This window comes from Cryptomeria japonica, unplaced genomic scaffold (assembly GCF_030272615.1).
Source record: "Cryptomeria japonica unplaced genomic scaffold, Sugi_1.0 HiC_scaffold_162, whole genome shotgun sequence".
In the NCBI taxonomy this organism is placed as follows: domain Eukaryota; kingdom Viridiplantae; phylum Streptophyta; class Pinopsida; order Cupressales; family Cupressaceae; genus Cryptomeria; species Cryptomeria japonica.
Genome location: NW_026728984.1, coordinates 57,501 through 82,500, shown reverse-complemented (window position 1 = coordinate 82,500; position 25,000 = coordinate 57,501). Strand labels below are relative to the sequence as shown.

The 25,000-nt window shown below is 60.7% G+C and overlaps 2 non-coding genes across 2 annotated transcripts; both read right to left on the bottom strand.

Moving 5' to 3' along the window:
* Nucleotides 1-4,078: 4,078 nt before the first annotated feature.
* LOC131867049 (5S ribosomal RNA) lies at nucleotides 4,079-4,197 on the bottom strand. The gene has a single exon (XR_009365645.1). It is a non-coding gene; the product is annotated as a 5S ribosomal RNA (ribosomal RNA).
* A 7,819-nt stretch (nucleotides 4,198-12,016) lies between these two features.
* On the bottom strand, nucleotides 12,017-12,135 carry LOC131867037 (5S ribosomal RNA). Its single transcript, XR_009365634.1, has one exon. It is a non-coding gene; the product is annotated as a 5S ribosomal RNA (ribosomal RNA).
* Between the last annotated feature and the right edge of the window lie 12,865 nt (nucleotides 12,136-25,000).

Genomic DNA, 25,000 nt, shown 5'->3' with positions numbered 1-25,000 from the left:
CCTCGCGTGCACCTTCGCTGCGGTGGGCACCTTGGCTGGGTTGCGCGCCTTGGTGGGCACCATGCAGTGCACGAAGTCGGAGCCCGGATTGCCCCGGGCGCGCACCTCCGCCAGGGTGGGCACCTTGGTGCGCACAACTTGCCTGGGCTGCGCACCAGGAAGGGCTCAAGATGGCACCCGCGTTCCGTTTTTTTCACTATCTTTCAGAACGGAAATTTTAAAATCTCGTTTTTTTTTGCCTTTTCTGGAAATTAGTGAAGGCAGCGCATCAAAGGTGCGCAACGCTGGTGCGAACCTGGGAGCGCTCCGATGTGTGCTCCAAGGTGCGGCGTGCACGAAGTCGGACCCCGGTTTGCCCCGGGTGCGCACCTCGCGTGCACCTTGGTGCGCACACCTTGGCTGGGTTGCGCGCCCTGGTGGGCACCATGGTGCGCACCAAGGAGCGCTCCGAAGTGTGCTCCAAGGTGCGGCGTGCACGAAGTCGGAGCCCGGTTTGCCCCGGGTGCGCACCTCGCGTGCACCTTCGCCGCGGTGGGCACCATGGCGTGCACGAAGTCGGAGCCCGGTTTGCCCCGGGTGCGCACCTCGCGTGCACCTTCGCCGGGGTGGGCACCTTGGTGTGCAGACCTTGGCTGGGTTGCGCGCCCTGGTGGGCACCATGGTGCGCACCAAGGAGCGCTCCGAAGTGTGCTCCAAGGTGCGGCCTGCACGAAGTCGGAGCCCGGTTTGCCCCGGGTGTGCACCTCGGGTGGGCACCTTGGTGCGCATGCCTTGCCTGGGCTGCGCACCAGGGCGGGCTCAAGATGGCACCCGCGTTCCTTTTTTTTCACTATCTTTCAAAACGGAAATTTTAAAATCTCATTTTTTTTTGCCTTTTTCTGGAAATTAGTGAAGGCAGCGCATCAAAGGTGCGCACCTCGCTGCCCACCACGGTGCGCAACGCCGGTGGGCACCCGGGAGTGCTTCGAAGTGTGCTCCAAGGTGCTGCGTGCACGTTGTCGGAGCCCGGTTTGCCCCGGGTGCGCACCTCGCGTGCACCTTCGTCGGGGTGGGCACCTTGGCTGGGTTTGCCCCGGCTGCGCTCCGAAGCGGGGTTATTGGAGCGCCGCCTCTTTTTTTGTCGGAGCGTTTGGTGGGGTTTCTCGCATTGGCTCTTCCGAGGCCCGGTTGCCACCCTGGCGCGCACGAAGTCGGAAGTAGGGTTAATTGCCCGGGTGCGCACCTTTGCCAGGGTGGGCACCTTACCTGGGCTGCGCACCAGGGCGGGCTCAAGATGGCACGCGCGTTCCGTTTTTTTCACTATCTTTCAAAACGGAAATTTTAAAATCTCCTTTTTTTTTTGCCTTTTCTGGAAATTAGTGAAGGCAGCGCATCAAAGGTGCGCACCTCGCTGCCCACCTTGGTGTGCTCTGAGGTGCGCACCCGGGAGCGCTACGAAGTGTGCTCCAAGGTGCGGCGTGCACGTTGTCGGAGCCCGGTTTGCCCCGGGTGCGCACCTCGCCTGCACCTTGGCCGGGGTGGGCACCTTGGCTGGGTTTGCCCAGGGTGCGCTCCGAAGCGGGGTTACTGGAGCGCCCCCTCTTTTTTTGTCAGAGCGTTTGGTGGGGTTTCTCGCATTGGCTCTTCCCAGGCCCGGTTGTTGGGTGCGCTCCCACCCTGGCGCGCGCGAAGTTGGAAGTTGGGTTAATTGCCCGGGCGCGCACCTTCGCCAGGGTGGGCACCTTGGTGCGCACACCTTGGCTGGGCTGCGCACCAGGGCGGGCTCAAGATGGCACCAGCATTCCCTTTTTCTCACTATCTTTCAAAACGGAAATTTTAAAATCTCGTTTTTTTTTTGCCTTTTATGGAAATTAGTGAAGGCATCGCATCAAAGGTGCGCACCTCGCTGCCCACCTTGGTGTGCTCCGAGGTGCCCACCACGGTGCGCAACGCCGGTGCGAACCCGGGAGCGCCCCGATGTGTGCTCCAAGGTGCGGCGTGCACGAAGTCGGACCCCGGTTTGCCCCGGGTGCGCACCTCGCGTGCACCTTGGTGCGCACACCTTGGCTGGGTTGCGCGGCCTGGTGGGCACCATGGTGCGCACCAAGGAGCGCTCCGAAGTGTGCTCCAAGGTGCGGCGTGCACGAAGTCGGAGCCCGGTTTGCCCCGGGTACGCACCTCGCGTGCACCTTCGCCGGGGTGGGCACCTCGGCTGGGTTGCGCGCCCTGGTGCGCACCAAGGAGCGCTCCGAAGTGTGCTCCAAGGTGCGGCGTGCACGAAGTCGGAGCCCGGTTTGCCCCGGGTGCGCACCTTCGCCGCGGTGCGCACCATGGCGTGCACGAAGTCGGAGCCCGGTTTGCCCCGGGTGCGCACCTCGCGTGCACCTTCGGCGGGGTTGCGCGCCCTGGTGGGCACCATGGTGCGCACCAAGGAGCGCTCCGAAGTGTGCTCCAAGGTGCGGCGTGCACGAAGTCGGAGCCCGGTTTGCCCCGGGTGCGCACCTCGCGTGCACCTTCGGCGGGGTTGCGCGCCCTGGTGGGCACCATGGTGCGCACCAAGGAGCGCTCCGAAGTGTGCTCCAAGGTGCGGCGTGCACGAAGTCGGAGCCCGGTTTGCCCCGGGTGCGCACCTCGCGTGCACCTTCGCCGCGGTGGGCACCATGGCGTGCACGAAGTCGGAGCCCGGTTTGCCCCGGGTGCGCACCTCGCGTGCACCTTCGCCGGGGTGGGCACCTCGGCTGGGTTGCGCGCCCTGGTGCGCACCAAGGAGCGCTCCGAAGTGTGCTCCAAGGTGCGGCGTGCACGAAGTCGGAGCCCGGTTTGCCCCGGGTGCGCACCTCGCGTGCACCTTCGCCAGGGTGGGCACCTCGGTGCGCACACCTTCTCAATGTTTTCTTGCCTTTTCTGGAAATTGGTGAAGGCAGCGCATCAAAGGTGCGCACCTCGGTGTGCTCCGAGGTGCGAACCCGAGAGCGCTCCGAGGTGCCCACGAAGTCGAAAGTCGGGTTAATTGCATTGTTTTCCCCGGGTGCGCTCCGAGGTGCGCAACATCGGCGCGCACCAAGGAGGGCTCCGAAGTGTGCTCCAAGGTGCGCACGATGGCGTGCACCTCTGGTGCGCACGATTCGGAGCTCGGTTTGACCGGGGTGCGCACACCTTGGCTGGGTTGCGCACCTTTTGTGCGCTCCAAGGTGCGCACGAAGTCGGAGCTCGGTTTGCCCCGGGTGCGCACCTTCGCCAGGGTGCGCACCTTGATGCGCACGCCTTGGCTGGGCTGCGCACCTTGGTGGGCGCCATGGTGCGCACCTTTCGTGCGCTCCAAGGTGCGCACGAAGTCGGAGCTCGGTTTGCCCCGGGTGCGCACCTTGGTGGGCGCCATGGTGCACTCCGAGGTGCCCAAGATTGGTGCGCACCAAGGAGCGCTCCGAAGTGCGCTCCAAGGTGCGCGCGAAGTCGAAAGTTGGGTTAATTGTCCGGTTTGCCTCGGGTGCGCACCTTGCGTGCACCTTCGCCAGGGTGGGCGCCTTGGTGCGCACACCTTGGCTGGGCTGCGCACACCTTGGCACCCGCGTTTCCTTCATTTTAAATTTTTTTTTTTTACAATCTCTCAAGTGGGAAATTCTATAATCTCAACTTTTTTTGCCTTTTCAGGAAACTTTTGAATGGAGCGCATCATTGGTGCGCTCCGAAGTGTGCTCCAAAGCTCTCTCCAGCTGCGTGCACCTGCCCCGGCCGCGCACCCGGCCCCGCCCAGCTTCGCTCACCTGTCCCGGGCGTCTGGTGCGGAACCTTAGAGTAAGAAACATCACCGTGCACCTTGGCCAACGTGCGCGACTCGACCGAGCGCGCACTGGCCGAGGTGCACACCGATTTCACCTGGGTGCGCGCGCAGCACCTCGGGCGCACCGGGGTGCGCGCACAACGCCCGGGTTGCACCGTGGCCTGTGTGCTCGGGGCGCCTCGGGTGCGCGCTCGGTGTCGCCCCCGCGCGCGCGGTAGTGCGGGCAGCGCACCCCGGCCCGGCCCGGCCCCGACGAGAACGCAAACGGGCAAAAGGTTTATTCAAATAGCATTGCGACGCCCGGCGAAAAACTAAAAAAGGGTGCAACACCGGGACTTCCCGGGAGGTCACCCATCCCAGTACTACTCCGGCCCAAGCGCGCTTAACTGCGGAGTTCTGATGGGATCCGGTGCACTAACGCTGGTATGATCGCACCCGTTATGAGCTTGTCGCAGTGTGTACTTAGCAAACCGCGACCCACGTGCGAATCCACCCCGGCCACCCACCCCCGTCGAGGTGCACACCCTCCCTCGCGAAGTGCGCCCCGTTCGCCAAGTGTGAGCCCTGCCCGGGTGCGCGCACCTTGCTAGGGCGTCGGGTGTGCACCCGGCCCGGCCTACGTGCGTGCACCTGGAGGGGGCGTCGTGTGCGTGCAGTGTCCCGTCTGCAACGCGGTGCCCACACACCACCTCGGGCGCAACGACCTGCGCTCACATGTGGGCCGAGTGCACCTTGGTGCATGTTCGGGGCGCCTCGGGTGCACGCTCGATCTTGCCCCGGTGCACCAAGGCGCTCGGTTTGCCCCGGGTGCGCACTTGGTGCAAGGTGGGCACCCAAAATAGGGATCAAGCACCAAAACACAAGTTTCGGGATGCAAAATGGGACCCAAGGACCACAAATGCGTTCCAAGACCCATGATGGGTCCACGAGAACAAAAATGTGTTCCGAGACTTAATAAACAAATATTGGGTTTTAGGAGAAGAAACATGCTCTGATGCCCAAAACGAGAATCGACCCCGAAAAGGCCACAGGCCAAAAGTGGGATGCGAGACAAAAAAAAATGGGACCCGAGGACCAAAATTGGGTTCCCAGGTCGAAGACAGGGCAACCGGACAAGAAACGACCTCTAAGGCTCGAAATGAGTCCCGACGACTAAAACTTGACAAGAAGCACCCATCAGGCACCCAACTCGACACCCATGGGATGCCGACCCACCCGGGCTTCCACCTAGCACACCTTGGCACCCACCCACCCTCGCACCCAACCTCGCACCCAACTTAGCACCTTTGAACCCACATTGGCACTCACCCTGACCCTGGCACCTTGGAACCCACATTGGCACTCACCTTGACCCTGGCACCCACCTTTGCACTCACCTTGGGACCCACCCTGGCTCCCACCTCGGCACCCACCCAGACACCCACCTTGGTTCCTTGGCACCCACCTTGGATCCTTGGCACCCACCCCGACACCCACCTTGGCACGCAACTTGGCTACTTGCCACCCACCTTGGCTCCTTGACGCCCACCCCGACAACCACCCCGTGACCTACCCTGGCTAGGGTTGGTGCACACCCACCCTGGTGCCCACCTTGGCACCCACCCTATGACCCACCTTGGCACGCACCTTAGTACCCACCCCGTTACCCACCCTAGGACCCACCCCGTGACCCACCTTGGCCAGGGTGGGTGCCTTGGTGCGCACAACTTGCCTGGGCTGCACACCAGGGCGGGCTCAAGATGGCACCCGCGTTCCGTTTTTTTCACTATCTTTCAAAACGGAAATTTTAAAATCTCATTTTTTTCTTTTTTTTGCCTTTTCTGGAAATTAGTGAAGGCAGCGCATCAAAGGTGCGCAATGCTGGTGCGAACCCGGGAGCGCTCCGATGTGTGCTCCAAGGTGCGGCGTGCACGAAGTCCGAGCCCGGTTTGCCCCGGGTGCGCACCTCGCGTGCACCTTCGCCGGGGTGAGCACCTTGGCTGGGTTGCGCGCCCTGGTGCGTACCAAGGAGCGCTCTGAAGTGTGCTCCAAGGTGCGGCGTGCACGAAGTCGGAGCCCGGTTTGCCCCGGGTGTGCACCTCGGGTGCGCACCTCGCGTGCACCTTCGCTGCGGTGGGCACCTTGGCTGGGTTGCGCGCCTTGGTGGGCACCATGCAGTGCACGAAGTCGGAGCCCGGTTTGCCCCGGGCGCGCACCTCCGCCAGGGTGGGCACCTTGGTGCGCACAACTTGCCTGGGCTGCGCATCAGGAAGGGCTCAAGATGGCACCCGCGTTCCGTTTTTTTCACTATCTTTCAGAACGGAAATTTTAAAATATCGTTTTTTTTTGCCTTTTCTGGAAATTAGTGAAGGCAGCGCATCAAAGGTGCGCAACGCTGGTGCGAACCTGGGAGCGCTCCGATGTGTGCTCCAAGGTGCGGCGTGCACGAAGTCGGAGCCCGGTTTGCCTCGGGTGCGCCCTGGTGGGCACCATGGTGCGCACCAAGGAGCGCTCCGAAGTGTGCTCCAAGGTGCGGCCTGCACGAAGTCGGAGCCCGGTTTGCCCCGGGTGTGCACCTCGGGTGGGCACCTTGGTGCGCATGCCTTGCCTGGGCTGCGCACCAGGGCGGGCTCAAGATGGCACCCGCGTTCCTTTTTTTTCACTATCTTTCAAAACGGAAATTTTAAAATCTCATTTTTTTTTGCCTTTTTCTGGAAATTAGTGAAGGCAGCGCATCAAAGGTGCGCACCTCGCTGCCCACCACGGTGCGCAACGCCGGTGGGCACCCGGGAGTGCTTCGAAGTGTGCTCCAAGGTGCTGCGTGCACGTTGTCGGAGCCCGGTTTGCCCCGGGTGCGCACCTCGCGTGCACCTTCGTCGGGGTGGGCACCTTGGCTTGGTTTGCCCCGGCTGCGCTCCGAAGCGGGGTTATTGGAGCGCCGCCTCTTTTTTTGTCGGAGCGTTTGGTGGGGTTTCTCGCATTGGCTCTTCCGAGGCCCGGTTGCCACCCTGGCGCGCACGAAGTCGGAAGTAGGGTTAATTGCCCGGGTGCGCACCTTTGCCAGGGTGGCACCTTACCTGGGCTGCGCACCAGGGCGGGCTCAAGATGGCACGCGCGTTCCGTTTTTTTCACTATCTTTCAAAACGGAAATTTTAAAATCTCCTTTTTTTTTTGCCTTTTCTGGAAATTAGTGAAGGCAGCGCATCAAAGGTGCGCACCTCGCTGCCCACCTTGGTGTGCTCTGAGGTGCGCACCCGGGAGCGCTACGAAGTGTGCTCCAAGGTGCGGCGTGCACGTTGTCGGAGCCCGGTTTGCCCCGGGTGCGCACCTCGCCTGCACCTTGGCCGGGGTGGGCACCTTGGCTGGGTTTGCCCAGGGTGCGCTCCGAAGCGGGGTTACTGGAGCGCCCCCTCTTTTTTTGTCAGAGAGTTTGGTGGGGTTTCTCGCATTGGCTCTTCCCAGGCCCGGTTGTTGGGTGCGCTCCCACCCTGGCGCGCGCGAAGTTGGAAGTTGGGTTAATTGCCCGGGCGCGCACCTTCGCCAGGGTGGGCACCTTGGTGCGCAAACCTTGGCTGGGCTGCGCACCAGGGCGGGCTCAAGATGGCACCAGCATTCCCTTTTTCTCACTATCTTTCAAAACGGAAATTTTAAAATCTCGTTTTTTTTTTGCCTTTTATGGAAATTAGTGAAGGCATCGCATCAAAGGTGCGCACCTCGCTGCCCACCTTGGTGTGCTCCGAGGTGCCCACCACGGTGCGCAACGCCGGTGCGAACCCGGGAGCGCCCCGATGTGTGCTCCAAGGTGCGGCGTGCACGAAGTCGGACCCCGGTTTGCCCCGGGTGCGCACCTCGCGTGCACCTTGGTGCGCACACCTTGGCTGGGTTGCGCGGCCTGGTGGGCACCATGGTGCGCACCAAGGAGCGCTCCGAAGTGTGCTCCAAGGTGCGGCGTGCACGAAGTCGGAGCCCGGTTTGCCCCGGGTGCGCACCTTCGCCGCGGTGGGCACCATGGCGTGCACGAAGTCGGAGCCCGGTTTGCCCCGGGTGCGCACCTCGCGTGCACCTTCGCCGGGGTGGGCACCTCGGCTGGGTTGCGCGCCCTGGTGCGCACCAAGGAGCGCTCTGAAGTGTGCTCCAAGGTGCGGCGTGCACGAAGTCGGAGCCCGGTTTGCCCCGGGTGTGCACCTCGCGTGCGCACCTCGCGTGCACCTTCGCTGCGGTGGGCACCTTGGCTGGGTTGCGCGCCTTGGTGGGCACCATGCAGTGCACGAAGTCGGAGCCCGGATTGCCCCGGGCGCGCACCTCCGCCAGGGTGGGCACCTTGGTGCGCACAACTTGCCTGGGGTGCGCACCAGGAAGGGCTCAAGATGGCACCCGCGTTCCGTTTTTTTCACTATCTTTCAGAACGGAAATTTTAAAATCTCGTTTTTTTTTGCCTTTTCTGGAAATTAGTGAAGGCAGCGCATCAAAGGTGCGCAACGCTGGTGCGAACCTGGGAGCGCTCCGATGTGTGCTCCAAGGTGCGGCGTGCACGAAGTCGGACCCCGGTTTGCCCCGGGTGCGCACCTCGCGTGCACCTTGGTGCGCACACCTTGGCTGGGTTGCGCGCCCTGGTGGGCACCATGGTGCGCACCAAGGAGCGCTCCGAAGTGTGCTCCAAGGTGCGGCGTGCACGAAGTCGGAGCCCGGTTTGCCCCGGGTGCGCACCTCGCGTGCACCTTCGCCGCGGTGGGCACCATGGCGTGCACGAAGTCGGAGCCCGGTTTGCCCCGGGTGCGCACCTCGCGTGCACCTTCGCCGGGGTGGGCACCTTGGTGTGCAGACCTTGGCTGGGTTGCGCGCCCTGGTGGGCACCATGGTGCGCACCAAGGAGCGCTCCGAAGTGTGCTCCAAGGTGCGGCCTGCACGAAGTCGGAGCCCGGTTTGCCCCGGGTGTGCACCTCGGGTGGGCACCTTGGTGCGCATGCCTTGCCTGGGCTGCGCACCAGGGCGGGCTCAAGATGGCACCCGCGTTCCTTTTTTTTCACTATCTTTCAAAATGGAAATTTTAAAATCTCATTTTTTTTTGCCTTTTTCTGGAAATTAGTGAAGGCAGCGCATCAAAGGTGCGCACCTCGCTGCCCACCACGGTGCGCAACGCCGGTGGGCACCCGGGAGTGCTTCGAAGTGTGCTCCAAGGTGCTGCGTGCACGTTGTCGGAGCCCGGTTTGCCCCGGGTGCGCACCTCGCGTGCACCTTCGTCGGGGTGGGCACCTTGGCTGGGTTTGCCCCGGCTGCGCTCCGAAGCGGGGTTATTGGAGCGCCGCCTCTTTTTTTGTCGGAGCGTTTGGTGGGGTTTCTCGCATTGGCTCTTCCGAGGCCCGGTTGCCACCCTGGCGCGCACGAAGTCGGAAGTAGGGTTAATTGCCCGGGTGCGCACCTTTGCCAGGGTGGGCACCTTACCTGGGCTGCGCACCAGGGCGGGCTCAAGATGGCACGCGCGTTCCGTTTTTTTCACTATCTTTCAAAACGGAAATTTTAAAATCTCCTTTTTTTTTTGCCTTTTCTGGAAATTAGTGAAGGCAGCGCATCAAAGGTGCGCACCTCGCTGCCCACCTTGGTGTGCTCTGAGGTGCGCACCCGGGAGCGCTACGAAGTGTGCTCCAAGGTGCGGCGTGCACGTTGTCGGAGCCCGGTTTGCCCCGGGTGCGCACCTCGCCTGCACCTTGGCCGGGGTGGGCACCTTGGCTGGGTTTGCCCAGGGTGCGCTCCGAAGCGGGGTTACTGGAGCGCCCCCTCTTTTTTTGTCAGAGCGTTTGGTGGGGTTTCTCGCATTGGCTCTTCCCAGGCCCGGTTGTTGGGTGCGCTCCCACCCTGGCGCGCGCGAAGTTGGAAGTTGGGTTAATTGCCCGGGCGCGCACCTTCGCCAGGGTGGGCACCTTGGTGCGCACACCTTGGCTGGGCTGCGCACCAGGGCGGGCTCAAGATGGCACCAGCATTCCCTTTTTCTCACTATCTTTCAAAACGGAAATTTTAAAATCTCGTTTTTTTTTTGCCTTTTATGGAAATTAGTGAAGGCATCGCATCAAAGGTGCGCACCTCGCTGCCCACCTTGGTGTGCTCCGAGGTGCCCACCACGGTGCGCAACGCCGGTGCGAACCCGGGAGCGCCCCGATGTGTGCTCCAAGGTGCGGCGTGCACGAAGTCGGACCCCGGTTTGCCCCGGGTGCGCACCTCGCGTGCACCTTGGTGCGCACACCTTGGCTGGGTTGCGCGGCCTGGTGGGCACCATGGTGCGCACCAAGGAGCGCTCCGAAGTGTGCTCCAAGGTGCGGCGTGCACGAAGTCGGAGCCCGGTTTGCCCCGGGTACGCACCTCGCGTGCACCTTCGCCGGGGTGGGCACCTCGGCTGGGTTGCGCGCCCTGGTGCGCACCAAGGAGCGCTCCGAAGTGTGCTCCAAGGTGCGGCGTGCACGAAGTCGGAGCCCGGTTTGCCCCGGGTGCGCACCTTCGCCGCGGTGCGCACCATGGCGTGCACGAAGTCGGAGCCCGGTTTGCCCCGGGTGCGCACCTCGCGTGCACCTTCGGCGGGGTTGCGCGCCCTGGTGGGCACCATGGTGCGCACCAAGGAGCGCTCCGAAGTGTGCTCCAAGGTGCGGCGTGCACGAAGTCGGAGCCCGGTTTGCCCCGGGTGCGCACCTCGCGTGCACCTTCGGCGGGGTTGCGCGCCCTGGTGGGCACCATGGTGCGCACCAAGGAGCGCTCCGAAGTGTGCTCCAAGGTGCGGCGTGCACGAAGTCGGAGCCCGGTTTGCCCCGGGTGCGCACCTCGCGTGCACCTTCGCCGCGGTGGGCACCATGGCGTGCACGAAGTCGGAGCCCGGTTTGCCCCGGGTGCGCACCTCGCGTGCACCTTCGCCGGGGTGGGCACCTCGGCTGGGTTGCGCGCCCTGGTGCGCACCAAGGAGCGCTCCGAAGTGTGCTCCAAGGTGCGGCGTGCACGAAGTCGGAGCCCGGTTTGCCCCGGGTGCGCACCTCGCGTGCACCTTCGCCAGGGTGGGCACCTCGGTGCGCACACCTTCTCAATGTTTTCTTGCCTTTTCTGGAAATTGGTGAAGGCAGCGCATCAAAGGTGCGCACCTCGGTGTGCTCCGAGGTGCGAACCCGAGAGCGCTCCGAGGTGCCCACGAAGTCGAAAGTCGGGTTAATTGCATTGTTTTCCCCGGGTGCGCTCCGAGGTGCGCAACATCGGCGCGCACCAAGGAGGGCTCCGAAGTGTGCTCCAAGGTGCGCACGATGGCGTGCACCTCTGGTGCGCACGATTCGGAGCTCGGTTTGACCGGGGTGCGCACACCTTGGCTGGGTTGCGCACCTTTTGTGCGCTCCAAGGTGCGCACGAAGTCGGAGCTCGGTTTGCCCCGGGTGCGCACCTTCGCCAGGGTGCGCACCTTGATGCGCACGCCTTGGCTGGGCTGCGCACCTTGGTGGGCGCCATGGTGCGCACCTTTCGTGCGCTCCAAGGTGCGCACGAAGTCGGAGCTCGGTTTGCCCCGGGTGCGCACCTTGGTGGGCGCCATGGTGCACTCCGAGGTGCCCAAGATTGGTGCGCACCAAGGAGCGCTCCGAAGTGCGCTCCAAGGTGCGCGCGAAGTCGAAAGTTGGGTTAATTGTCCGGTTTGCCTCGGGTGCGCACCTTGCGTGCACCTTCGCCAGGGTGGGCGCCTTGGTGCGCACACCTTGGCTGGGCTGCGCACACCTTGGCACCCGCGTTTCCTTCATTTTAAATTTTTTTTTTTTACAATCTCTCAAGTGGGAAATTCTATAATCTCAACTTTTTTTGCCTTTTCAGGAAACTTTTGAATGGAGCGCATCATTGGTGCGCTCCGAAGTGTGCTCCAAAGCTCTCTCCAGCTGCGTGCACCTGCCCCGGCCGCGCACCCGGCCCCCGCCCAGCTTCGCTCACCTGTCCCGGGCGTCTGGTGCGGAACCTTAGAGTAAGAAACATCACCGTGCACCTTGGCCAACGTGCGCGACTCGACCGAGCGCGCACTGGCCGAGGTGCACACCGATTTCACCTGGGTGCGCGCGCAGCACCTCGGGCGCACCGGGGTGCGCGCACAACGCCCGGGTTGCACCGTGGCCTGTGTGCTCGGGGTGCCTCGGGTGCGCGCTCCGGTGTCGCCCCCGCGCGCGCGGTAGTGCGGGCAGCGCACCCCGGCCCGGCCCGGCCCCGACGAGAACGCAAACGGGCAAAAGGTTTATTCAAATAGCATTGCGACGCCCGGCGAAAAACTAAAAAAGGGTGCAACACCGGGACTTCCCGGGAGGTCACCCATCCCAGTACTACTCCGGCCCAAGCGCGCTTAACTGCGGAGTTCTGATGGGATCCGGTGCACTAACGCTGGTATGATCGCACCCGTTATGAGCTTGTCGCAGTGTGTACTTAGCAAACCGCGACCCACGTGCGAATCCACCCCGGCCACCCACCCCCGTCGAGGTGCACACCCTCCCTCGCGAAGTGCGCCCCGTTCGCCAAGTGTGAGCCCTGCCCGGGTGCGCGCACCTTGCTAGGGCGTCGGGTGTGCACCCGGCCCGGCCTACGTGCGTGCACCTGGAGGGGGCGTCGTGTGCGTGCAGTGTCCCGTCTGCAACGCGGTGCCCACACACCACCTCGGGCGCAACGACCTGCGCTCACATGTGGGCCGAGTGCACCTTGGTGCATGTTCGGGGCGCCTCGGGTGCACGCTCGATCTTGCCCCGGTGCACCAAGGCGCTCGGTTTGCCCCGGGTGCGCACTTGGTGCAAGGTGGGCACCCAAAATAGGGATCAAGCACCAAAACACAAGTTTCGGGATGCAAAATGGGACCCAAGGACCACAAATGCGTTCCAAGACCCATGATGGGTCCACGAGAACAAAAATGTGTTCCGAGACTTAATAAACAAATATTGGGTTTTAGGAGAAGAAACATGCTCTGATGCCCAAAACGAGAATCGACCCCGAAAAGGCCACAGGCCAAAAGTGGGATGCGAGACAAAAAAAAATGGGACCCGAGGACCAAAATTGGGTTCCCAGGTCGAAGACAGGGCAACCGGACAAGAAACGACCTCTAAGGCTCGAAATGAGTCCCGACGACTAAAACTTGACAAGAAGCACCCATCAGGCACCCAACTCGACACCCATGGGATGCCGACCCACCCGGGCTTCCACCTAGCACACCTTGGCACCCACCCACCCTCGCACCCAACCTCGCACCCAACTTAGCACCTTTGAACCCACATTGGCACTCACCCTGACCCTGGCACCTTGGAACCCACATTGGCACTCACCTTGACCCTGGCACCCACCTTTGCACTCACCTTGGGACCCACCCTGGCTCCCACCTCGGCACCCACCCAGACACCCACCTTGGTTCCTTGGCACCCACCTTGGATCCTTGGCACCCACCCCGACACCCACCTTGGCACGCAACTTGGCTACTTGCCACCCACCTTGGCTCCTTGACGCCCACCCCGACAACCACCCCGTGACCTACCCTGGCTAGGGTTGGTGCACACCCACCCTGGTGCCCACCTTGGCACCCACCCTATGACCCACCTTGGCACGCACCTTAGTACCCACCCCGTTACCCACCCTAGGACCCACCCCGTGACCCACCTTGGCCAGGGTGGGTGCACCCACCCTGGTGCCCACCTTGGCACCCACCCATCCTAGCACCCAGCCTGTGACCGGGCTTGGAACCCAACCTTGCACCCGCACCCGTCTTGGCCAGTGTGGGTGCGCACCCATCCTGGCACCCACGTTGTGACACACCCTTTAACCCACGCACCCTAGCACCCACGTTGGCACCCACCTTGGAACCCAACCTAGCAACTTGGCACCCACCCCGTGACCCACCTTGGCATCCACCATAGCAGTCGCCGACTTGGCACCCACCTCGGCACCCACCTTGACACTTGTGGACCCACCTTGCCACTCACCCTAGCATCGACCCATCCTAGCACCCACCCTGGCACCTTTGCACCCTAGCACTCACCCATCCTAGCACCTAACCTGTGACCCACCTTGACACTCACCCTCGCACCCACCTTGGAACCCAACCTAGCACCCACCCACCCTGACACCAACCCTAGCACCTACCCACCCTTGCACCCACCCTGTGACCCATCTTGGCACCCACCCATCCTACCACTCAACCTATCACCCACCTTCTCACCCACCTTGGCATCCACCTTAGCACCCACCCACACTGGCACCTTGGCACCCACCTCGGGCAAGGTGGGTGCACACCCACCCTGGCACCCAATTTAGAACCCACCGAGCATGTTACCCACCTTGGCACCCACATTGCAGCCCACCCTAGTACCCACCCTATGACCCACATTGGCATCCACACCCTAGCACCCAGGCACCTCGACACCTCGCCTTGACACCGCCTTGACACCCACCCCTAGCACTGAACCTGTGACCCCACCTTGGAACTCACCCTAGAACCCACCCACCCTGTGAACCACCTTGGCATCCACCTTAGCACCCACCCACCTTGGCACCCACTCTAGCACTCACCCATCCTAACACCCAACTTGTTACCCACCTTGGCACCCGCCCTCGCGTCCACCTTGAAACCCACCCTAGCACCCACCCACGCAGGAGCCCACCTTGGCACCCAACCTAACACCCACGCATCCTGGCACCCAACTTGTGACCCACCTTGGAACCCACCCTAGTACCCACCTTTGAACCCACTATATCACCAACCCACCTTGGCACCCACCCTATGACCCTCTTTGGAATCCACCCTAGCACGCACCCACCCTGGCACCCACCATGGAGCGCACCCTAGCACCCACCCACCTCGGCACGCACCTCAACACCCACCTTGGTGTGCGCACTGCGCCAACCTCTCAAAGACCCTATGTGGTGCGCTCCAAAGTGTACACCTTTGGTGCGCTCCAAGGTGCGCACCTTTGGTGCACACCGAGGTGCACACCAAAGTGTGCACCGAGGTGAGCACCAAAGTGCACTCCAGGGTGCACACCAAGGCGTGCACCTTTGGTGCGGTCAATGCAAACGAATTCGGAAGTTGGGGTCGATGTCCTAATCGCTGCTGCAGACTACACGTATGAGAATCGGACAAATAGCTTTATATAGGGGAGGTGTTGCGTTTGATGGGTCGACTCTCCTGGTTGTGTGCACTGCACCAACTTCAAAGACCCTGTCTTGTTTAAGAAGTCAAAAGTTGGGGTGGATGTCCTAATCATTGCTGCAGTCTACGCATGTATGAGAATCAGACAAATAGCTTATATAGGGGAGGTGTTGCATTCGGTGGGTTGACTCCCCTGGTTGTGCGCACTGCGCCAACCTCAAAGACCCCGCATAGCAGAAGAAGTCGGAAGTCGGATTTTGGTGAGCACCAAGGCGTGCACCTTTGGTGCGGTCAACGCAGACGAATTCAGAAGTTGGGGTGGATGTCCTAATCGTTGTTGCAGGCTACACATGTATGAGAATCAAACAAATAGCTTATATAGGGGAGGTGTTGGGTTTGATGGGTCAACTCCCTTGGTTGTGCGCATTACGCCAACCTCAAAGACCTTGTTTTCGTTAAGAAGTCAAAAGTTGGGGTCAATGTCCTAATGGCTCCTGCAGGCTACACATGTATGAGAATCGGACAAATAGCTTATATAGGGGAGGTGTTGGGTTTGATGGGTCGACTCCCCTGGTTGTGCGCATTACGTCAACCTCAAAGACCTTGTTTTCGTTAAGAAGTCAAAAGTTGGGGTCGATGTCCTAATTGCTCCTGTAGACTACACATGTATGAGAATCAGACAAATAGCTTATATAGGGGAGGTGTTGGGTTTGATGGGTTGACTCCCCTAGTTGTTCGCATTACACCAACCTCAAAGACCTTGTTTTCGTTTAGAAGCCGAAAGTTGGGGTCGATGTCCTAATTGCTCCTGCAGGCTACGCATGTATGAGAATCAGACAAATAGCTTATATAGGGGAGGTGTTGGGTTTGATGGGTCGACTCCCCTGGTTGTGCGCATTGCGCCAACCTCAAAGACCCTGCATTGCGGATGAAGTCGAAAGTCAGAGTTTGGTGTGCTACAAGGTGTGGTCGAAGGTGCTCACCTAGGTGTGCACCTTTGGAGCACAGGAAAAGTGCCCTCCAAAAGTGCGCACCTTTGGAGTGCACAAAAGTGCCCTCCAAAAGTGCGCACCTTTGGAGCGCAGAAAAGTGCCCTCCAAAAAGTGCCCTCCAAAAGTGCGCACCTTTGGAGCGCAGAAAAGTGCCCTCCAAAAAGTGCCCTCCAAAAGTGCGCACCTTTGGAGCGCAGAAAAGTGCCCTCCAAAAAGTGCCCTCCAAAAGTGCGCACCTTTGGAGCGCAGAAAAGTGCCCTCCAAAAAGTGCCCTCCAAAAGTGCGCACCTTTGGAGCGCAGAAAAGTGCCCTCCAAAAAGTGCCCTCCAAAAGTGCGCACCTTTGGAGCGCAGAAAAGTGCCCTCCAAAAAGTGCCCTCCAAAAGTGCGCACCTTTGGAGCGCAGAAAAGTGCCCTCCAAAAAGTGCCCTCCAAAAGTGCGCACCTTTGGAGCGCAGAAAAGTGCCCTCCAAAAAGTGCCCTCCAAAAGTGCGCACCTTTGGAGCGCAGAAAAGTGCCCTCCAAAAAGTGCCCTCCAAAAGTGCGCACCTTTGGAGCGCAGAAAAGTGCCCTCCAAAAGTGCGCACCTTTGGAGCGCACAAAAGTGCCCTCCAAAAGTGCGCACTTTTGGTGCGCACCAAGGCGCTGGTTCGGTCGTTGCAGGCGAGTTCGGAAGTTGGGGTCGATGTCCTGAGCGGAGGTGCAAACTACACAGGTGTCGGAATCGGACAAATAGCTTATATAGGGGAGGTGTATGCTTCGATGGGTCGACTCCCCAGGTTGAGCGCACCGCGCCAACCTCAAAGACCCTACGGTATGGATGAAGTCGGAAGTTGGGTCCGATGACCAATTCGATTAGTAGGTATGCTCATGAGGTCGGAATTTGGGTCCGATGACCTGCCATGTGCAGGAAGGCGAATGTTGACACTGTGCGTTGCAAGGTGCACACCAAGGCGCTGGTGCGGTCTTTTTAGTCGAGTTCGGAAGTTGGGGTCGATGTCCTGATCGGAGGTGCAAGCTACACAGGTGTGGGAATCGGACAAATAGCTTATATAGGGGAGGTGTATGCTTCGTTGGGTCGACTCCCCGGGTTGAGCGCACCGCGCCAACCTCAAAGACCCTACGGTATGGATGAAGTCGGAAGTTGGGTCCGATGACCGATTCGATATGTAGGCATACTCGCGAGGTCGGAATTTGGGTCCGATGACCTGCCACGTGCAGGAAGGCGAATGTTGGCACTGTGCGTTGCAAGGTGCGCACCAAGGCGCTGGTTCGGTCGTTGGAGGCGAGTTCGGAAGTTGGGGTCGATGTCTTGATCGGAGGTGCAAACTACACAGGTGTGGGAATCGGACAAATAGCTTATATAGGGGAGGTGTATGCTTCGTTGGGTCGACTCCCCGGGTTGAGCGCACCGCGCCAACCTCAAAGACCCTACGGTATGGATGAAGTCGGAAGTTGGGTCCGATGACCGATTCGATATGTAGGCATACTCGCGAGGTCGGAATTTGGGTCCGATGACCTGCCATGTGCAGGAAGGCGAATGTTGGGACTGTGCGTCGCAAGGTGCGCACCAAGGCGCTGGTGCCGTCGTTGCAGTCGAGTTCGGAAGTTGGGGTCGATGTCCTGGTCAGAGGTGCAAACTACACAGGTGTGGGAATCGGACAAATAGCTTATATAGGGGAGGTGTATGCTTCGATGGGTCGACTCCCTGGGTTGAGCGCACCGCGCCAACCTCAAAGACCCTACAGTATGGATGAAGTCGGAAGTTGGGTCCGATGACCGATTCGATACGTAGGCATATTGGCGAGGTCTGAATTTGTGTCCGATGACCTGCCATGCGCAGGAAGGCGGAATTTGGGTCCGATGACCGAGTTGATGGCGTGCCATGCGCAGAAAGGCGGAATTTGGGTCCGATGACCGAGTTGATGTTGATGGCCCGCCATGCACAGGAAGGCGGAATTTGGGTCCGATGACCGATTTGAAGGCGTGCCATACGCAAAAAGGCGGAGTTTGGGTCCGATGACCGAGTTGATATTGATGGCCCGCCATGCGCAGGAAGGCGGAATTTGGGTCCGATGACCTGACATACGCATGGAGTCCGACTCGGGGGCCGATGTTCGATTCGATGACTTGCATTGTGGGTAAAGTCGGAAGTTGTGGTCTTTGACCCGATTCGATGACCAGACTTCGGCTGCTTGAGAATCGGACAAATAACTTATATAGGGGAGGTAGTGTTCTCGAGCATCCTCCCCCCGTGCCCGTTTATGTCGATTGATGCTGGTGCTCGACTGGTTGGAGCGCTCGGATGCAAAAATCTTGCACCAGGATTTATCGATTGTGATGGACACGGCAAGTCTCCTGATTGCTATGCAGGAGCTCATCGTGAATCTCTATGCGGCCTTGGTATGGACTCGACCTGCGGAATGGTTCGGCAATGGTAGTCGCTCCAACACGTCCTTGCAATGGCCACAGAGGTGATTCGACTAGAGCTCCAGTCTAGCTTTTGGGTTGCTTGGCGGACTGGTATAGCCGCGATCGAGTTCCGGCCATGAACGTTTTAGATAGCTCTTGGGCTTTCTGGGACGGAAGTCGGAAGTTTGGGCTGTTGTCCGATTTGATGACCATTCTTCGGATGTGTGAGAATCGGACAAATAACTTATATAGGGGACTGTGTTGTCTCACGCAGCCCCCTCCGTGCCCCTCTATCTCGACCGATGTTGGTGCTTGAAAGGGTTGGGATCGCTCGGATTTATAAACGTGCACCACCATTTGTCGAGTGTGAGGGACGCGGCAGGTCTCCTAAATGCTATGCGGGCGCTCTCTGAGAATCTCTATCCGGCCTCGACACAGACTAGTCTTGCTGAATGGTTTGGCACTGGTAGTCGATCCAACACGTCGTTGTTGTGGCCGCCTAGGCGATTCGATTCGAGCCCCCGTCTAGCTTTTGGGTTGCTTGGCGGATTTTGCCCTATCCGCAAGTGAGCTCGGTCCCTAAACGTTCGAGAAACCCGATTGCTATGCGCCGACTCTCTTTCTTGCGAGCCTCCATCTAGCTTTTGGGTCTCTACGGAACGGAAGTCGGAATCTGGGACCGTTGTTTGATTCGACGAGGCAGACTACGGTTGTGCGAGAATCGGACAAATAACTTATATAGGGGAGGTGTTGACTGGAGCATTCTCCCCCGTGCCCCTCTAACTCGACCAATGCTGGCGCTCGAACGGTGGTAGCGCTCGGATTTTCATTGAGCGCCAGCATTGGTCGATTTAGAGGGGCATGCGAGATTCCCGAATGCTATGCGAGGGCTCTAACGGAAATGTCTATTGGTTTCGGTATGGATGCAATTGCGAGTGGTTCGGCAAAGGTAGTCGTTCCGATGCGTCCATGTCGTGGCCAAATCGATAATTCGATTTGAGCCCTCGTATAGCATTTGGGTCTCTCGATGTGATTCCGCATTCCAGTCCCTTTGGGCACTGCTTGAGCCGCATCCCAGGGGGTTCCCTTCCCAATAATCTGCCTCGCAACCCGATTGCTATGCGGTGAGGCTCCTCGGCCGCCTCGGAACTATCTGTGTATCAGACGCATCGCGGGATAAGGGGTTGGCAACGGTAGTCGCCCCAAGCGCGTCCGATGCTTGGACCATTCCGAGGCGGCCCTGAAGCCTCTTCCGTCTAGCCGTTGGGTCCTTCTCGCCGCATCCCTCGCCTCGCACCCCGATTGCTATGCGGTGAGGCTCCTCGGCCGCCTCGGAACTATCTGTGTATCGGACGCGTCGCGGGATAAGGGGTTGTCACTGGTAGTCGCCCCAAGCGCGTCCGATGCTTGGACCATTCCGAGGCGGCCCTGAAGCCTCTTCCGTCTAGCCGTTGGGTCCTTCTCGCCGCATCCCTTGCCTCGCACCCCGATTGCTATGCGGTGAGGCTCCTCGGCCGCCTCGGAACTATCTGTGTATCGGACGCGTCGCGGGATAAGGGGTTGTCATTGGTAGTCGCCCCAAGCGCGTCCGATGCTTGGACCATTCCGAGGCGGCCCTGAAGCCTCTTCCGTCTAGCCGTTGGGTCCTTCTCGCCGCATCCCTCGCCTCGCACCCCGATTGCTATGCGGTGAGGCTCCTCGGCCGCCTCGGAACTATCTGTGTATCGGACGCGTCGCGGGATAAGGGGTTGTCACTGGTAGTCGCCCCAAGCGCGTCCGATGCTTGGACCATTCCGAGGCGGCCCCGAAGCCTCTTCCGTCTAGCCGTTGGGTCCTTCTCGCCGCATCCCTCGCCTCGCACCCCGATTGCTATGCGGTGAGGCTCCTCGGCCGCCTCGGAACTATCTGTGTATCGGACGCGTCGCGGGATAAGGGGTTGTCACTGGTAGTCGCCCCAAGCGCGTTCGATGCTTGGACCATTCCGAGGCGGCCCTGAAGCCTCTTCCGTCTAGCCGTTGGGTCCTTCTCGCCGCATCCCTCGCCTCGCACCCCGATTGCTATGCGGTGAGGCTCCTCGGCCGCCTTGGAACTATCTGTGTATCGGACGCGTCGCGGGATAAGGGGTTGTCACTGGTAGTCGCCCCAAGCGCGTCCGATGCTTGGACCATTCCGAGGCGGACCCGAAGCCTCTTCCGTCTAGCCGTTGGGTCCTTCTCGCCGCATCCTTCGCCTCGCACCCCGATTGCTATGCGGTGAGGCTCCTCGGCCGCCTCGGAACTATCTGTGTATCGGACGCGTCGCGGGATAAGGGGTTGTCACTGGTAGTCGCCCCAAGCGCGTCCGATGCTTGGACCATTCCGAGGCGGACCCGAAGCCTCTTCCGTCTAGCCGTTGGGTCCTTCTCGCCGCATCCCTCGCCTCGCACCCCGATTGCTATGCGGTGAGGCTCCTCGGCCGCCTTGGAACTATCTGTGTATCGGACGCGTCGCGGGATAAGGGGTTGTCACTGGTAGTCGCCCCAAGCGCGTCCGATGCTTGGACCATTCCGAGGCGGACCCGAAGCCTCTTCCGTCTAGCCGTTGGGTCCTTCTCGCCGCATCCCTCGCCTCGCACCCCGATTGCTATGCGGTGAGGCTCCTCGGCCGCCTTGGAACTATCTGTGTATCGGACGCGTCGCGGGATAAGGGGTTGTCACTGGTAGTCGCCCCAAGCGCGTCCGATGCTTGGACCATTCCGAGGCGGACCCGAAGCCTCTTCCGTGTAGCCGTTGGGTCCTTCTCGCCGCATCCCTCGCCTCGCACCCCGATTGCTATGCGGTGAGGCTCCTCGGCCGCCTTGGAACTATCTGTGTATCGGACGCGTCGCGGGATAAGGGGTTGTCACTGGTAGTCGCCCCAAGCGCGTCCGATGCTTGGACCATTCCGAGGCGGCCCCGAAGCCTCTTCCGTGTAGCCGTTGGGTCCTTCTCGCCGCATCCCTCGCCTCGCACCCCGATTGCTATGCGGTGAGGCTCCTCGGCCGCCTTGGAACTATCTGTGTATCGGACGCGTCGCGGGATAAGGGGTTGTCACTGGTAGTCGCCCCAAGCGCGTCCGATGCTTGGACCATTCCAAGGCGGCCCCGAAGCCTCTTCCGTGTAGCCGTTGGGTCCTTCTCGCCGCATCCCTCGCCTCGCACCCCGATTGCTATGCGGTGAGGCTCCTCGGCCGCCTTGGAACTATCTGTGTATCGGACGCGTCGCGGGATAAGGGGTTGTCACTGGTAGTCGCCCCAAGCGCGTCCGATGCTTGGACCATTCCGAGGCGGACCTGAAGCCTCTTCCCTCTAGCCGTTGGGGCTTTCTCGCCGCATCCCTCGCCTCGCACCCTGATTGCTATGCTGTGAGGCTCCTCGGCCGCCTTGGAACTATCTGTGTATCGGACGCATCGCGGGATAAGGGGTTGGCAGTGGTAGTCGCCCCAAGCGCATCCGATGCTTGGACCATTCCGAGGCGGCCCTGCAGCCTCTTCCGTCTAGCCGTTGGGGCCATCTCGCCGCATCCCCCACCTCGCACCACGATTGCTATGCGGTGAGGCTCCTTGGCCGCCTCGGAACTATCTGTGTATCGGACGCATCGCGGGATAAGGGGTTGTCACTGGTAGTCGCCCCAAGCGCGTCCGATGCTTGGACTATTCCGAGGCGGCCCTGCAGCCTCTTCCGTCTAGCCGTTGGGGCCATCTCGCTGCATCCCCCACCTCCTCGGCCGCCTCGGAACTATCTGTGTATCGGACGCATCGCGGGATAAGGGGTTGGCAGTGGTAGTCGCCCCAAGCGCGTCCGATGCTTGGACTATTCCGAGGCAGCCCTGCAGCCTCTTCCGTCTAGCCTTTGGGGCCATCTCGCCGCATCCCTCGCCTCGCACCCCGATTGCTATGCGGTGAGGCTCCTCGGCCGCCTGGGAACTATCTTCGTATCGGACGCATCGCGGGATAAGGGGTTGTCACTGGTAGTCGCCCCAAGCGCGTCCGATGCTTGGACTATTCCGAGGCGGCCCTGTGGCCTCTTCCGTCTAGCCGTTGGGGCCATCTCGCCGCATCCCCCACCTCGCACCCCGATTGCTATGCGGTGAGGCTCTTCGGCCGCCTTGGAACTATCTTCGTATCGGACGCATCGCGGGATAAGGGGTTGTCACTGGTAGTGGCCCCAAGCGCGTCCGATGCTTGGACTATTCCGAGGCGGCCCTGCAGCCTCTTCCGTCTAGCCGTTGGGGCCATCTCGCCGCATCCCCCACCTCGCACCCCGATTGCTATGCGGTGAGGCTCCTCGGCCGCCTTGGAACTATCTTCGTATCGGACGCATCGCGGGATAAGGGGTTGTCACTGGTAGTCGCCCCAAGCGCGTCCGATGCTTGGACTATTCCGACGCGGCCCTGTGGCCTCTTCCGTCTAGCCGTTGGGGCCATCTCGCCGCATCCCCCACCTCGCACCCCGATTGCTATGCGGTGAGGCTCCTCGGCCGCCTTGGAACCATCTTCGTATCGGACGCATCGCGGGATAGGGGGCTGTCACTGGTAGTCGCCCCAAGCGTGTCCGATGCTTGGACCATTCCTAGGCGGCCCTGAAGCCTCTTCCGTCTAGCCGTTGGGGCCTTCCCGCCCCATCCCTCGCCTCGCACCCCCGATTGCTATGCGGTGAGGCTCCTCGGCCGCCTTGGAACCATCTGTGTATCGGACGCATCGCGGGATAAGGGGTTGGCACTGGCAGTCGCCCCAAGCGCGTCCGATGCTTGGACCATTCCGAGGTGGCCCTGAAGCCTCTTCCGTCTAGCCGTTGGGGCCTTCCCGCCCCATCCCTCGCCTCGCACCCCGATTGATATGCGGTGAGGCTCCTCGGCCGCCTTGGAACTATCTGTGTATCGGACGCATCGCGGGATAAGGGGTTGGCACTGGTAGTCGTCCCAATCGCATCCGATGCTTGGACCATTCCGAGGCGGCCCTGCAGCCTCTTCCGTTTAGCCGTCGGGGCCTTCCCGCCGCATCCCTCGCCTCGCATCCCGATTCCTATGCGGTGAGTCTTCTCGGCCGCCGCGGAACTATACCTGTTATTGCTACTGCATCCTTCGGCTGGTAACCTCCTCTGCCGCCTTGGAACGTTCTCTTTGTCGGACGCGTCGCGGGATAAGGGGTTGGCACTGGTAGTCGCCCCAAGCGCGCCCGATGCATAGACCGCTCCGAGTCGACCTTGCTTTCAGCCTCTCACATGCATAGACCTCTCTGAGTCGACCCTGCAGCCTCTCACGTTTAGCCTTTGGAATCTCGCCTCACAACATGATTGCTATCCTTGATGCATCCCTTGCCTCGAGCCCTGATTGCTTTCTTGGCTGCATCCCTCCTCTCCTCACAGCCCGGTTGTCATCACTGCTTCATCCGTCGCTTCATGCATTCTGGCTGCTGGGCCCTTCCCACCGCACACCTCGATTGCTATCTCTTCTGCATCACACACCCCGATTGCTATCTCTGCTACATCCCTCGGCTCTCACTTCTGCATCCTTCGCCTCACACCTCGATTGCTATCAATGCTGCATCCGTAACCTCACACCCCGATTGCTATGCGGGGAGGCTCCTTGGCCGCCTTGGAAATTTCTGTGTGTCGGACGCACCGCGGGATAAGGGGTTGGCACTGGTAGTCGCCCCAAGTGCGCCCGATTCTTAGACCGCTTCGAGGTGACCTCGTAGCCTCTTTCGTCCAGGCTTCCTGCCTTCAACGCCCTTTTTACACCTCGATTGCTATGCGCGGGCTCGTTGGCGTCTATCACCTCTCTGCGAAGAGTGGCACGATGATTGTTGGGGTAAATCGTAGCAGTCCGATCTCTGGCCTTGGGCCATTGTGAGGGCTGATCGATTTCCTGTGCGCATCTCGTGTTCGCCCAGTAACAGACTCGACGACTTGTAATCGGTCTTGTTCCCGATTGTTCCTGGAGGTAGTCTTCGGAACTCTTGGATTTGACCTGTCACTCGAACTGTCCTCTTCCGAGGATGCTTGTGTGTGTGTGCTTGTGCCATTTCCTTGGCGGTATTAACGAGATATTAAAGAGCGGAGTGAGCGCCTCGCCCAGCTATGTTTGGGGCTCTCACTCCCTTACCCGGTGTGCGACCGCTTTGCACGTAGGTTGCGGAGCATCGCGACTCTTTCGATGTTTGGCGGTTGTCTTCCGGTGATGCGTTGGTCCCGAAGTGCACGTTACTAGCATTTCTGCCATTGTTCTCGATCTTTGGCACGTTCCTTCGTTGCAATTGGATATATATCTCCGTTTATACGCGCAGGCTTCTCCCGCCTATTCAGCGCTGTCCCACTCTCAGCACTCTCGTGGTCTCCTTGGCTTCTCTCTCCCGTGAGCGAGCTCTCTTCTCGAGTCTTTTCCATGTCCCATGGAGGTTGCCTTGCGAAATTCGGGCACACAAACGTGACCGGATAAGAGCGGAATTGCCTATGAGGAGAAGCTCACCTTAGGGAGCAGCAATGCCGAGTGTTTCGACAGAGGGTAGAGGGGGCGTTGTTTGGGCGGTTGCACAAAAGAGTGCTACGTTTGCACTGAAGGTTGCTTCTTCGTCTCCGACGAACTCTTCGAGGCAAAAAAGCTTGTTTACGGGGTCGAGGTGGGACTGTTCGTGCGAGTTGCGCCACCAAAAGTGCGTAGGGGGCATATACCTGGGAAATGGATGTCTCTGAGTGGCCTTACTCGGTCGCGTGCACGGTGC